Here is a 13570-nt window from a genome sequence, read left to right as displayed (position 1 = left end):
TACTCTTTTGCAAAGCACAATTCACCTTTGCCCACTGCACACCCACCATTTTACAGAAATCAGTCTATAAAACAACCCATAACATGCTTTTAAAACACTAGAAACTACAACAAACAGGTTAACACACAATGATACTCATACATAAAAACAAACAGCACGCGTAAAACAGAAAGTCAGAGAGTACAGTCTATCAGCCCTTACACGTCACCTACTATAAGCCCCAGTGATCTTAAAAAACCTTTTTAGCCAAGAAACACAGAAACATCCAGTAGGTATCAAATGCAATGCACTGTCAGATAGCCAAGCTTAAAAAAGCCAGTGTGTTGCCCATTTTTAGGTTCTGTAGGCTATCACAGGGATACGTAAAACAGCTAAAACACTGGCCCCTTCACGTTTGCCCTTCTGGCTGTGTCTGACAGTCTAAAATCCAGTCCAACATTATGAGTGGATCATCATAGTAGGAGGTGAAGAAAAAAACCCAGAGTGCAGTGTTGGACTGCCTTTTTGGTCATTCTGCCACTTTCAGAAGGGTCAGTTACAAAAGGCTAATGTGTGCACCATTTTGTTGGCCCTGTGTGCTGCAAAAGGGCTAAAAAACAGCACACAAACTGGCTCATACAAGCTGGCCTAACGGCAGTGCCAGACTACTCAAATGGCTGGTCCGATATTGTGAGATGGAACACCAGAGTGGAAGGTCATGAAAACCTATCAGGGTGCTGTGTTGTACTGTCCTCTTGGGCAGCCTCGCGCTCAAATGGCCCCGGTTGAAAAGGCCAATGTGGTGATGGCCTGCATGGTGGTCGCATGGCTTGAATGGGTGTCAGATCGCATGAAAGATTGATTATCATCTATGTTGGTGTGTGCATTTATGCCTGATGTGCCGGAGTGTTTGATCACTTGTGCTGATGTTCAATCATAAACACAAATATGAGACAATAATTTATGTCGTAGTTTGATCATGCATGGAAAGAGCCTTATGCCATGGTGTTGGCAAGAAAAAGTACCTGGTTGCGGGCATGTGTTTCTTTTTGGATGTATGTGTATGTGCATGGGTGTGTTGATGTTTAATAGTAAGTGAGGCTGTCTGAGAGTGTTGTGTGTTAGTTATGTATGAGTGTCTGATGTACATAAATGACTGATAGTCTGGGTGGGAAAGTTATTGTGTTTGATCATCTGTGTGCGTGCAGAAAATGTGTGAAGAGTTGCTGGTTATTACATACCACATATTATGTTTTACTCATGATGGAGTGCGTGAATGTATCTATGTATGAAACACATGAAAAATGTATGTCTTATATGTTTGTCATAGTATGACAAATGGTCATAAAAGATACACAAAAAAGAAAATCCATATATATTTTTTTCCTGGAAAGCAAACAGAATAATAAGGAATACTGAGCATTCATTTTCAGTGTGTTTAACATGTATTTGTCCTGTGGGCCATATCAGGGCTAAGATAAATAGCCCTTTCAAGTTGGCCCCACTGGCAGTGCTACTTTGCTTGAAAGGCCAGGCCACCACTGCAAGTGGGCATTACAGGGTGAGACGTCATGGAAACTCACCATAGTGCTTTGTTGGACTAGCTTTTTGTGCAATCTGGCACTGCCTGATAGGTAAGTTTGAAAATGCCAATGTGCAGGCATAAGCCAGGTATGGTGGCTTAGTGGACTAATGCACTACTGAAGGGGCTTGAGTTCGACCTCATGGTCACAGGTTCTAAACTCAGACTTTCATCCTTCCAAATGTGTTAAAATGATTACCTATGAGTTGGGTAACAATAAACATCCATTATTCAGCGCCAAGGTGCCCTGGACAAAGGTATGCTTTACAAACACAAATGTTAAGTAGGGCAGATTGTTTTAGTCCTGTGGGCTGGGACGGGGTAGAAACAGCCACACACTGGCCCTTCCAGGCTGCTCAAAAGGCCAGTACAATAGCACGAGTGGAGCTTATTATGTTCCCCTTTGCAAAATGCATGTCTTTGACACTGATTCAATCTCAGTTCCTGAGGAAAGTGTGTTGTGCTGCGCAAATCCCTTTACCTCAGAAAAAAACATATTGCAGTGAGGTGTCCATTAAAAAAATGCAGCAGACACTTAACTGTGCACCAACGCTTTTCTTGAACGCTAAACATGCATTACTATTGGAAGTGGAAATTTTAGACTTAAAAAAAAAACTGCAACTCCTGCCCTGATCTAGGAGAAAAAGGGGTTTGCTGGTCTTAAGTTTAAGGACAGCAGAACAGCAAATTGCACAGATCAAGTTGAAACAGATAATGTTATAGCAAAACACACTGATAAATTAACAATTTACAAGCCTGCATTGAGTATAACGTCCACTGGTAGAAAGTAGCAAGTCACAAAAACCTTGGCAAATATCCACAGCAGGGTACCAGAGGCAACAGGAATCTATGGGTGAGCTGGACTCCAGACTGAACCTGGAACACCCAATAAAGCCAACTGAATGATTTTCTTAAAACATTTTCTAATCTACCACATTATGTAATAATTTCATATTATACCAGAATGCTCCTAAATATACACAAAATGTAACCGGATGTTGTCGTGGGACTCCCAGCTTTCTTCAAAAACCTGGTTTGATGAAGAGTGGGCCTGCACCCTGAAATCAGAGTGGCATTTATTACTAGATACAGATCCTTGAGAAATATATACTTAAAAACGTAAGTGGTAATCCAGTCTGACTTTTATACTATATAGGATACCATTTTTAACAACAAGACAATGTGGGATTGAAGCAAAAATAACACCGCACTTGCCAACAATGATATTGAGGGATAGTCGAAAAATATTTACAATGGTGCAATGAACCTTGGAGTGCAACCCCTCTCTACTCCAATATAGACAACTTCAAAAACACAAATTGCAAATAGTAGTTAGGCACTCCCAATTCATAATCTATTGTGTATGATGAATGATTTTCAGCAAAAGTTTTTTTTCATCAACCACAACAGTAATCACAGTCAAGGTATAAACAAGTAAACACTTCCAATATTGAATTTTTCTTTCTTCATTTATGCTCTGACAAATATCTTCTCATGTAAAGTTACACCAGTCATGGCCTCATGATTGGAAGCAGACACCATGACTGTTACACGCCAAAGGAACTAACATTTAACAATACCTATACTGCATGATTTGACAAAATTGGGATGATTACAGTGCCAGTAGATATTATGCATCTGGCGAATCCCACATACAATCTAGAGACCTGAAGAAGTCCTGTGTGGATGAAACACATTGGCTACTGGATTTTATCAGTTATTTTACTGGTGTGATTTTACATGAGAAGATATTTAATAAAGAATAAATTAAGAGAGAAAATTTCGACATCAGAAGTGTTTACTTTTTTATACATGCCCTCAATGGCTCTGAGCATGGGGAGCCCCTTTCCTTGTCCTTTTAACAACAGACATTAAAGTTGACAATCAAACTTTTTTGAAAGCCCTCAGGGGCATATTACCAAGGGTGGCGATAGGCAATTATCGCCGGTTTAGCGTCCGTTTTCGGCCACTAAGCTGCGATAATTCTATCTCTCTATTAGCACGCGCTCGCTAACTAATGTTAGCGACAGCTTGTAGGCGATAGCTAGCGGTTTGGGGCCCGCTTTGCATGTCAGCGATATTCATCGCTAATGACATGCAAAGTGGGCGTACCCAACCTGTTAGCGACTGAAAGCAGTCGCTAACGTCGCTATCGCCTATTAGCAAGGCAGGCGTAGCGATGGAAATATTCCCGCTATCGCCAAAAACTAACGCCTGCTCAGACCAGTTCTTAGCCATGTTATCCAATGGGAAGTGGATAACATGGTTAAGAGCATTTTGTCGCTAATGCGCGAAGATCGCTGTATTCTCAGCGAAATTCACGCATTTCACCGCTATCGCTGGATATTTGAGCACATCAGAGAAAAACGTTGCTAATGGCATGTTTTCTCCGCTAACATATCCAGCGATAGGCAGCGATAAAAAAATTGTCGCTAAGCCTATTTAGCGATAAATATTGCTACTTGTTGGTAATATGCCCCTCAGTTCCTACACATTCACAAGCTAATTCAAGCAAACACGTCTCATATCATTGACTCACTTGTCTGGCCATTGTTGAAAAGAGTTTTTATAAAGCACATTGCTACCCGGAGGCCTCCCAGTGCTATGGCGGTGACTAGAGAGGGAGCCAGCCTCTACGGGAAAAGCCAGGTCTTTAGATGTTTTGGAAACGTGAGGTGGTTGGGTTGAGGATCAGAGGGAGGGTGTTCCGGAGTTTAGCAGTGTTGAAGGAGAAAAGCCACCACCCGCTTCTAGCTTTCTTGATCATGGGTGTCACTGCTAGATGAAGCTCATCTGAGCGAAGTCTTCTGTTGGCTCTGTAGGAGCGGAATACATTTTTAATGATAGGTGGTCTGGTTCCTCTCAGAGACTTATGGGCTACACACAAGTACTTGAAGTGGATCCTTTCCTGTACCGGGAGCCAATGGAGGGCACGTAAGGAAGGTCTTGCCGAGCAGCGATTGGACGTCCCGTAAGCAGCCTTGCGGCCAAGTTCTGCACAATCTGTAGTTTCAAGACTGCTGAACTGGGGGCCTCTAATTAGAGGGCATTGCCGTAGTCTTTTAGAGATAGAATCAGGGCAAGCAGTGTTTTGGCTTGGCTAGTTAATAGGGGTAGCACATTGCGTATCATTTTTAATAGCCCATAGCACGATGCTGCTATCCTCCTGGCTTGGGTTTTAAATGAAAGTTCTTGGTCTAACCAGACACCAAGACTTTTGATCTCTGTTTTAGGTAATGGTGCTGGGCCCATATATGATGGCCACATTCTGTTAGATTTAAAATGTAAGTGGTTGCCCAGCAGCAGCAGTTCGGTTGTTCTGCCGTTGAGCTTTAGATGATAAGAACTCTTCCATTTTGCCACTCCTTCGAGGCAGGAGCAGAGATCAGTGGGCGTCTTGTCGCTCTGGTTGAATGCGATGACAAGCTGAGTGTCGTTGGCGTAACATTACTGTGTGGATCCCAAAAGGGGAAGTGATGTCCGCCAGTGTGGACATATAAACATAAAGAGAGTTGGGCTCAGAGAGGAGCCCTGTGGGACTCCACACTGGAGGGGGACGGGTTTGGAGCAGGTGTCGCCTTTGAAAGACCTGGAAATGTCTGTCCTCTAGAAAGGACCGGAGCCAGAGTAGAGCGGCCCTGGACACATCAATACTCCTGAGACGCTGCATCAGGATTTGATGGTTCACCGTGTCAAAGGATGCGCTTAGGTCGACAATAATTATGGCAACAGAACCTCCTGCATCTAGAATCTTCCTTTATTCCTCTACAACCATAAGTAGGGTGGTCTCTATGCCCTAGCGAGGACGAAAGCCCGTTTGTGAAGGGTGGAGCAGGTTGTGGGACTGCAGGAAGGTGGAGAGTTGATGATTAACATGTTTTTCAGCGATTTTGCTGATGCCTGGGAGCAAAGAAATGGGGCAGTAATTGCCCAAGTCCACTGGATCAAGGTGCGTTTTTTTTGGCAGGGCCTTTATCATTGCCTTTTTCCATTCCGGCCGAACTAATCCTGATGCAAAGGAGGCATTAATCAGACCCATAAGGACAGGGGCAATTGTGGGTAACACCAGCTTTAATATATTGGGTGGCGCGGGGTCGAGTGGTGATCCTGATTTGACTGAGGAGAGAATGGATGAGAGGGACTCATCGGTAAGCGGGGAATAGGATTCCGTGAGATGTTCATTATTACCCTGGCTCAAGTCTGCTGGAGGTGTGATAGTGTCACTATGGGCTTGTGGGAGTTGCTCGAGGATGTTCTGTACTTTAGAGGAGAAATATTCCACTAACTTATTGCATCGTTTTCCCGAGGGGTGGGGTGCTGCCATAGGGTTTCCTGTCAGGGGCAGCGGGGAGGAAGGTTGAGGGCGGAGGATGAAAGAACAGTGATGGCAGCTCGCCTGGCACTGCTCCGGGTGAATAGTATGGATACATTTCGGCCCTACCGGAATGTTTAGTAGTTTTAGATGCAGACTGGAGTAGTGATGGCCATCCGGGGGAGATGAAGCCGGGTTCCTGGCCCCTGGACCCGGTCTGGCGCAGACGGGCACAGACAAACTTGCCTTAGGCGTGCCTTCGGCGCGTCCACTGCGCGGTTGCCTCATGTGGCGCTTTTAAGGTCATCAGCAGGGCGTCGGGTCCAGAGCTAGACCGCTGACCCGGTGCCTGTTTCTGCTCTGCGTGAGCCTCTTCCTGGTGTAGCCGATTCCCCGGTCCGCCCACCACCCGAGCTATAACACAACTCCCCAAGTGCAGGATTACTAAAAGGATAGCAGCAATTTAAGTTTTTAGCAGCACAATTTTTAAAACAAGACAGCAGAAGTTTCACAGTACCTTGCCTGAAGCTGTTTGTGTTCCCTTGCAGATGAGATGTAGAACCTCTCTCTTCCTTCCAGCTCACACCATTAGTCACCACTCTTCCAACTAAAGATAATGAGCTGAATGGGGGAATTAGGATTAGCAGTCTTCTGGATCTGGGTCTTTACTAGTCGCTTAGGGCTGCTTTTCAATTACAGTTTAGTGATCCAGAAAAGAGATAAGAGAAACAAAAATAGAATGAAATGAATGCCTCTTCTTATAACAAAATGATAATCAGACTTACTGTCCATTGCTTTTGTGTTCTGTTCATATGCATAGGACACAATATGAATAAATTCCTTCCCACACAGACCTGAAGCAGTATTTTCAGATTAATATGTCATTGAGAACCCTCCAAACATTTAAAACCTTTCCTTTCGATTGAGCTTTGAATTATTTTACTCTTTGGTGTTGTGTTGAATGTCCAACATTCTGAATCAATATGCAATAATCATATAATACAAATAATATACATTTGGCATTGTATAATAATATTATGTGCATTGCCTTTGTCCCTGAAATGCACATTATTATTCATTGAAAGATATGTATCAGGTCTACTGTTTTTGCATTGGATATTAAGTGAGCTAACGTGTAATTGTAGATTTGTTTTTAAACAGGCCTTAAGGCACAAACGTATCAAGGTTTTGTGTTGCTCTTGCACCACACAAGGCGCTATAGGGTAACACAAAACCCAGAATGAGATTTACCAAGCCATTTAAGGCCACCTTGGTAAACCTGAAATAACTGAAGGCAGTGTAAGTCGCTGCCTTGCGTTGCTCTGCCCTGGTAAGGCATTCAATGGGTGGAGGGTGGGTGTTCCCACACTTCCACCCAGGGATTTTGCCACATTCCAGATTTATCAAGACAAATAACCCATGGAATGCATCAAAATACTACACCTTCCCAGGAAAGATGCAATGCGAATTGTATCTTTATTTATTCTTGTTGTTTCCCCTTTTTAAGTGTACTGCATTCACAAACAGCCTCAGGGCCATTATATAATAAGGGAATGGGGGCATGAGGCCTCTCTCCACAACCCTCCTTGGACCCGAGGACCCCATCCCTTAGGGACTCTTTTTATAAATAAAGGTAGGGGCTTGTGGCCCCCCCATTCTTGAGCCTCCATGGACTCCAGGGATTCCCTTCCGTGGTGTGAGAAATAATTACCTGTTTGCATTGTCCACCCACTTTTTGTCCCCAGTTTGACTACTAGGTGCTGGTTTTCTGACCCTGACAGTATCATGTGCTATACAAACCAAATCCAGGGCCTGTGCTCTGATTAAAAGTACATGGTAATTAGATATATTACAATTGGTGATGACAGCCCAGCTATAAGTCCTTTCGTATAGGCCTAGTAGATGTAATGCTTTTAAATGTGCACTACTGCTGTGCCTGCTGTCATTTTAAGAGCAGCACTGGTTTTCAGGCTGGATTTATATTAGGGGGCCAATTCCGATTCGGTAAAATCCAGTCTGAATCGCAGTACGGATAGTTTTTCCCGTACGAATCGCATGCCGAACCGTCCCCGTACGTACAATGTAGTACGATGCGCACCCAATGCAGTTCTCCGTATGAATCGTACCAAGGACCGTACGACTCAAAAATCCGTACGTATCTGTGATGCGTCATACTGTAAATATGATGCATCATTGGTGTCGCAAGGAGGGCGCAGTTAAAAGTGACGCATCGCTGTTTTCACGCAGCGATGCGTCACTTTTCATAAATGAGGCCCATGGTTTCTGTGCATCTCCCAGCGCAGTCCATGATTAGTTTAGTTGCTGCGTGTGCGAACGTAAACACATAAAACATGAGAATACTGGCAGCAAAAATTAGAATGTTATTAAATGATAAAGTCTCCTGGGTTTTATGAGCTGTGCAGACCAGCGCTCAATTTATTTTCTTTATTTACTGTGGGACGACCAGGGTGTTTGTCAGCTGGGGAGCGTCCGGAGTAGCGCGCCTAAATGAAAATGCAGATCTCGGTGTTCACAATGCAGGGCTGGCATGAAAGCATTCATTTGTGGTGGTGGAAAACGACTTTTGGTGGACGACCCAGGAGATTCTTTAATCCCGGTTGGATCGCCAAACTTTTGGTGGACATAATAAGACAAAAATTTAAAAGAACGAACAACACAGAAAAGAAAAATTAAAGGAAGACGTGGATTCTTATATTCACAGGATTGGATTGTTTGCCCACTACTGGTGGAAATTGAAAAATCCCTTGCTCTAAGTACTCTTAAGGCCTATTGGCCCTGGCAATTGAAAGAAGTGTTTTCCAAATATCTATTGGAGGCAACAAGTTCACCATATTGAATATCAGGAAGATATCCCTTGAGGATCATTTGGGCAACTTGTGCTGACTATGATGCACAGTGTTAGAATAGATGTGTAGCAAGCCTGAAGAAGGAGGTGTATCAACACAATCCTCCGAAACGCGTTGCTGTCTTTTGCTCACAAACTACTGAATGTATTTGTACACTATCTTATAACATAAGCAAACAATGTCATATTAATGTGAAGGCTGTTATAAATCTCTCTGTATTTTTGTGACTTGGTTTTTACAGATGCTTTTAATGTGTATATTGCTGTGCTATTTTTAGCAAGATATTTTTAATGATTTTATATGAATTAGTTTAATAAAAATGTTCCCTCACGGAAAATAACTTTTGTCTATAGGTTGACTTTCTGGTATTGATGGTACTGACCCAATGTATGTTTTAGGATGTTGTTGAATACTGAGGTATGATTGGACATATTGTATGATAACAGAATATCCCAAAGGGAATTTTTCTCAGACTTAAGCTTGGTGGTGGAAAACCCCATAGGAAAATCAGACATGTCATTTTGAAAGTATGACCTGGCCTTTATAAGCAATGTTAGGGGGGGGTGTAGCTGAAAGTAAATTGCTTTTTTCGATCCTTGTGCAATTCCTTAAAAGAAAAAATCAACAAGCAAAGACAGCCTACTGCAAAGAAGGAAAGCAACATAGTAGGGCCGTGAAATATATCAATAAGGAAGGAACTTTGCAGTATTAAATGAAGCGAGTACGTTAAGTCAGTGCATGTGTAATGTGCTGAATCAATCCCGCACCTAGTTTAAATATAAACAGCCACCTCGCGGACTCAACTCAAATATAAACAACTACACACACACGTATAATGATGCAACAATGATACAGTCACAGGAAGAACGGCTGCTGAATAAACAAGCTCCAATTGTTTTAGTCACACAGCCAATGAGCTGCTAAGGCCTTTTAGGTGATACTTGTTTCACAGGCTTTCCTCTGGGTACCGGTACAGAGCAGTAACTTGTAAAAGAGAACCTTAAACAACAAAAGCAAACCTTATCTCCACAATAGCCAACAGTCTTCCAGGAAGAATCTTGTGATAATGCTCACAATATGCCGGCTACCGCTGCCACAACACTGCTTGTTATGTAAACGCTTGCCACCCTGATGTAAAGAGAAGAAAATAAAATGCAAACGTGTATGTGAGTATGAACGTCACACGATAGATTTCCAATAGCCAGCTGTAGTTGGGAGGTGACGTAGTTCAAGGACGCAGGTCCATTCCGCAACACGTCCTAAAAACAAAAAAGTTTCTTCATTGTCTTGCAAACAAGTAGGCACCTGCGTCCGAGCTGCAAAGTATCATTAAAAATATTATATATGTTTCTTTGTTGCCTGGCAACAATGCAGACATGCTAAAGTGTGCTGGTCCCACAATAAGTACCCAAACACGAGCTGTAGTTGGGAAGTGACAAAGTTGGTGGATGCAAGTTCGTGCCACAACGTTTCTGGGGGAAAAAACACAACTGTGCGGCCCGGCAGGCAAACAATGATGTAGCGCAAAGTATTTTCAAGAGACGCGCTGACTTTTCAGGGAGACCACATAGGGAAACACTCCTCCAGGTCATGTGCACAACCAATGATGCTGCACAAAACTTCTTCACAAGACGCGCTGCAGTTGCCAGGATACTACACAGGCACGCACTCCTCAGCGTCACATGGGGCGTCACAGTTACCGACCAGTTGCACAGAGGCAAAACTAAGGAACATTTTAAAATTACCTCCAAAACAGAAGAAGCACATCTCAATCGTAGGGTTTCCAGAGGTTCGTTTCAACTGAGATAAAAAAGGACAAGCATTGGCTGCGTGGCCGTGAAAGTGGCGCAGCCGCAAAAGTGATCTCATGCATGCTTAATGAGGAAGAGAGGGGGGGCGGGTTGTGTGTGTGGATGATGAGAGAGTTAATGAGCCATGACGAGCAGATGGCGGCTCGGCATGTGCACATGTGCATAACCGCACGTTTGGGGTAAGCAAGGCTGAAAGACGAACAGCGAAAAGCGAAACTCAGAGGTGACCGTAGGAGATGTGATCGGAACGAACGGCGAACAAAAGGAACGCAACACTTGCGAGAATAAACGTTCATTAAACACCGAAAGAGCGAAAAGAAGAGATGGTGTACCACCAGCATGGCGGCGGTCCAAGATGGCGTAGATCGCCTGAGGAATCGAGAAAGTTAGAGAGTCCAGTGACGTGATTAAAAAGAGCTGCTGCCGGACACAGAAACAACAAGGTCGGTGTGCATTACCCCCCCCCCCCCGCTGCGGCTCCAATAAGCGCCCTACCCGCAAAACTGAGCGCGAGTAGCCGACAAGCCCAAACAAAAACGAAACTGAAAGCTACAAGGGGCGGCCATCTTGTGTGGGGCGAAGTAAGAATAAGAAGAAAGTACAAGCTCAGGGGGCGAAAGAACACAAAGACCACGTAGAGGCGCCTAAGAGAGCGCGGAAAAATTGAGCGCAACTTAGGTAGCCAGCAAGCAGAAGCATCCTACTATGTAAAGCAAAGCGTCCCGCACTTCCCAGTAACGCGACCCAAACGCCCAAACCTGACAAAACCAGGGGCCATTTTGAAGTGGGCAAAAGCGTAATCCACGAAAAGTAGGCGGCACAAGTGCGACCAGCAAAGAAAGCGCCAACCACGGGCTACAAGAGAAGCAGAGCGAATAAAGCAGGGACCAGAGCGGCGACTATTCAGACAGAGGAAGCGAAACAAAATGAAAAACGTAAGCGCAAGCAAAAGAGAGTGCGACGCCATCTTGAACGGTGATGCCAAGGGGGCGAAAAGACGAGGCAAGGGATCCCGCCACCTTATAGCGACGCCAACACAGATCACAGCCAGTACAAACTGGTAAACAAGAGGTGAGAAGGCAAATAACAAGAACAAAAACCAACTTCTGGTCCAAGAAAAGAACTCCGAAGGGACCAAACAAATACGGTAGACAACGGAAAAAGGGCGAAAAGCGTCGTGGAGGAGAGAGCTGATTTGCGCAGTACAAAACACAACAAAAAAATGCAGCGGACCATCGACCAGCATCAATCAACCTTAGTTACAGCGTGTGACAACACACCACCGCCCTATCTGCTCGCTAATTCACCAAAAGAAATAGACTGAAACATACCCAAGAATTCACAGGAAAAAGAAATCTGCAACAGAAGAATAAGGAGGTACAACGAGGACTAAAACACAGATAAAGTGGACGACACAGTCGAGTCGTCAGAACACAAATCTAACGAAGAACAGCAGCAAAAGATTCGAGCTGCTCCAAGCCAGACGAGGAATACCTACAATGGCAGGCAACCAACCACCGAAGAAAACAAAGCCGTAGAGCCATATGGAATCACCCATCAAACAAAAACAAGATATAAATAGCACATTGGGCAGCATCCTCAAAAAACTGGCAGAAGTACACGACCTGGCAAAATCCACCAAACTCACAACAGACGCGATCCAACTGGAACTGGCGGCATTAAGAGCAGTCATCCACACTTCAAACAGCAGGCTTTCAGAGGATGAACAACGTGTGAGCGACATTGAAGATAAGTCTCTCTACATTATTAAATCCATAGACACCATAGAGTGTGCGACGAAATGCCCTACAAAAACAAGAGGCAGAGTTTGAAGACCGGAGCGGAAGAGGAAACATAAGAATACTAGGAATACCAGAAGGTGAAGAGGACAAAGCAGGCTCATGTGTAACACTCATGCAAGAACTCATCCCGAAAATCACGAAGATTAATTTTGACTGCCCCTTCGAACTAGATAGAGCCTACAGAGTACCAGCTTTCAAACCCTCTAACAGGTCGGGACCAAGAACAATTATCTGCAATCCGTTAAGATCGCACCACAGGGATGCCATCTTCGGGGTCGCGAGAAAGAATCCAAACCTGCAATGGAATGGACAGAAAGTAATCCTAACACAAGAGTACTCGAAGCGAACCGTGGACACAAGGAAAGGCTTCTTAGCACAAAGAGACAAGCTGAAACAAAAAAAATCACGTTCTCCTTCGTAGGCCCCACCAAATTCAGGATCAACAGCAATGGAAGACGCACACATTCGACGATCCACGAGAACGTTCACGTTATCTGCAAGGACCAACACAACAGGTGATGGAGACAACAGCACCAAACACAAGCAAAAGACGGGCCTCACAGGAACAGGACGAGGACTAATCGACCAGTGCCAAGAAAGCAATCCACAAGGAAATCTATCAAAACAGACTCATCACACATCTCGAAAACAAAAACGAACTGTAAACTAAACCTACCTCACACACCAGCAGAAGCGGGGCTAACAACAGACTACCTTATTAACAACACCAAGACTACCTCAGCCCAAACCACAGATATAAGACATGCGAAATAATCGCTGAAAGATGCAGGCAAAAAAATCACATTCAGCGAAGCTGTAGCAACGAAGCACCTCAAACGGCAGCTGTAATATCCTTTATATGTGCAAAGGCTACGTACTACCGTTAAACGAATCTTAAGGAACACTCTAACCCGAAAGACAATGACCCAATGCATGCAAAGTATTCAAAGAAAAACAAACACCCCTGGGGGAGGGCGGGGTAGGAGGGATCTTGCCGTTGCACGCCTTCAGCACGAGGATATAGAGGGGGGGGAGGGAGGTGGGAGAAGGAAGGTGTTTTTACATTTATCGTCATGTCTGTCTAATTTGTCCAGTCCTCTGTGCCATCTGACTAGTTCATCTCGTCCTTCTGTACTGTCCCACACATTCAGATGCCCACAACCCAACATCAAGTAGACAAACCTCATAACAGTGCAGCTGATACACACTGTCCTGCC

General features: G+C 44.2%; 1 long non-coding RNA gene across 2 annotated transcripts in view; it reads right to left on the bottom strand.

The window, feature by feature from the left end:
- Window positions 1–13570, bottom strand: part of LOC144772115 (uncharacterized) — a 179854-nt gene that overhangs the window by 21151 nt on the left and 145133 nt on the right. For both annotated transcript variants that reach the window (XR_013599650.1, XR_013599651.1), the window contains one exon: window positions 6391–6558. This is a non-coding gene — a long non-coding RNA (uncharacterized LOC144772115). The remainder of the gene's footprint in view (window positions 1–6390; window positions 6559–13570) is intronic.

Source organism: Lissotriton helveticus, chromosome 8 (assembly GCF_964261635.1).
Source record: "Lissotriton helveticus chromosome 8, aLisHel1.1, whole genome shotgun sequence".
NCBI classification, from domain to species: domain Eukaryota; kingdom Metazoa; phylum Chordata; class Amphibia; order Caudata; family Salamandridae; genus Lissotriton; species Lissotriton helveticus.
The sequence above is the reverse complement of the archived record's forward strand: the minus strand, read 5'-3'. Positions and strand labels throughout refer to the sequence as shown.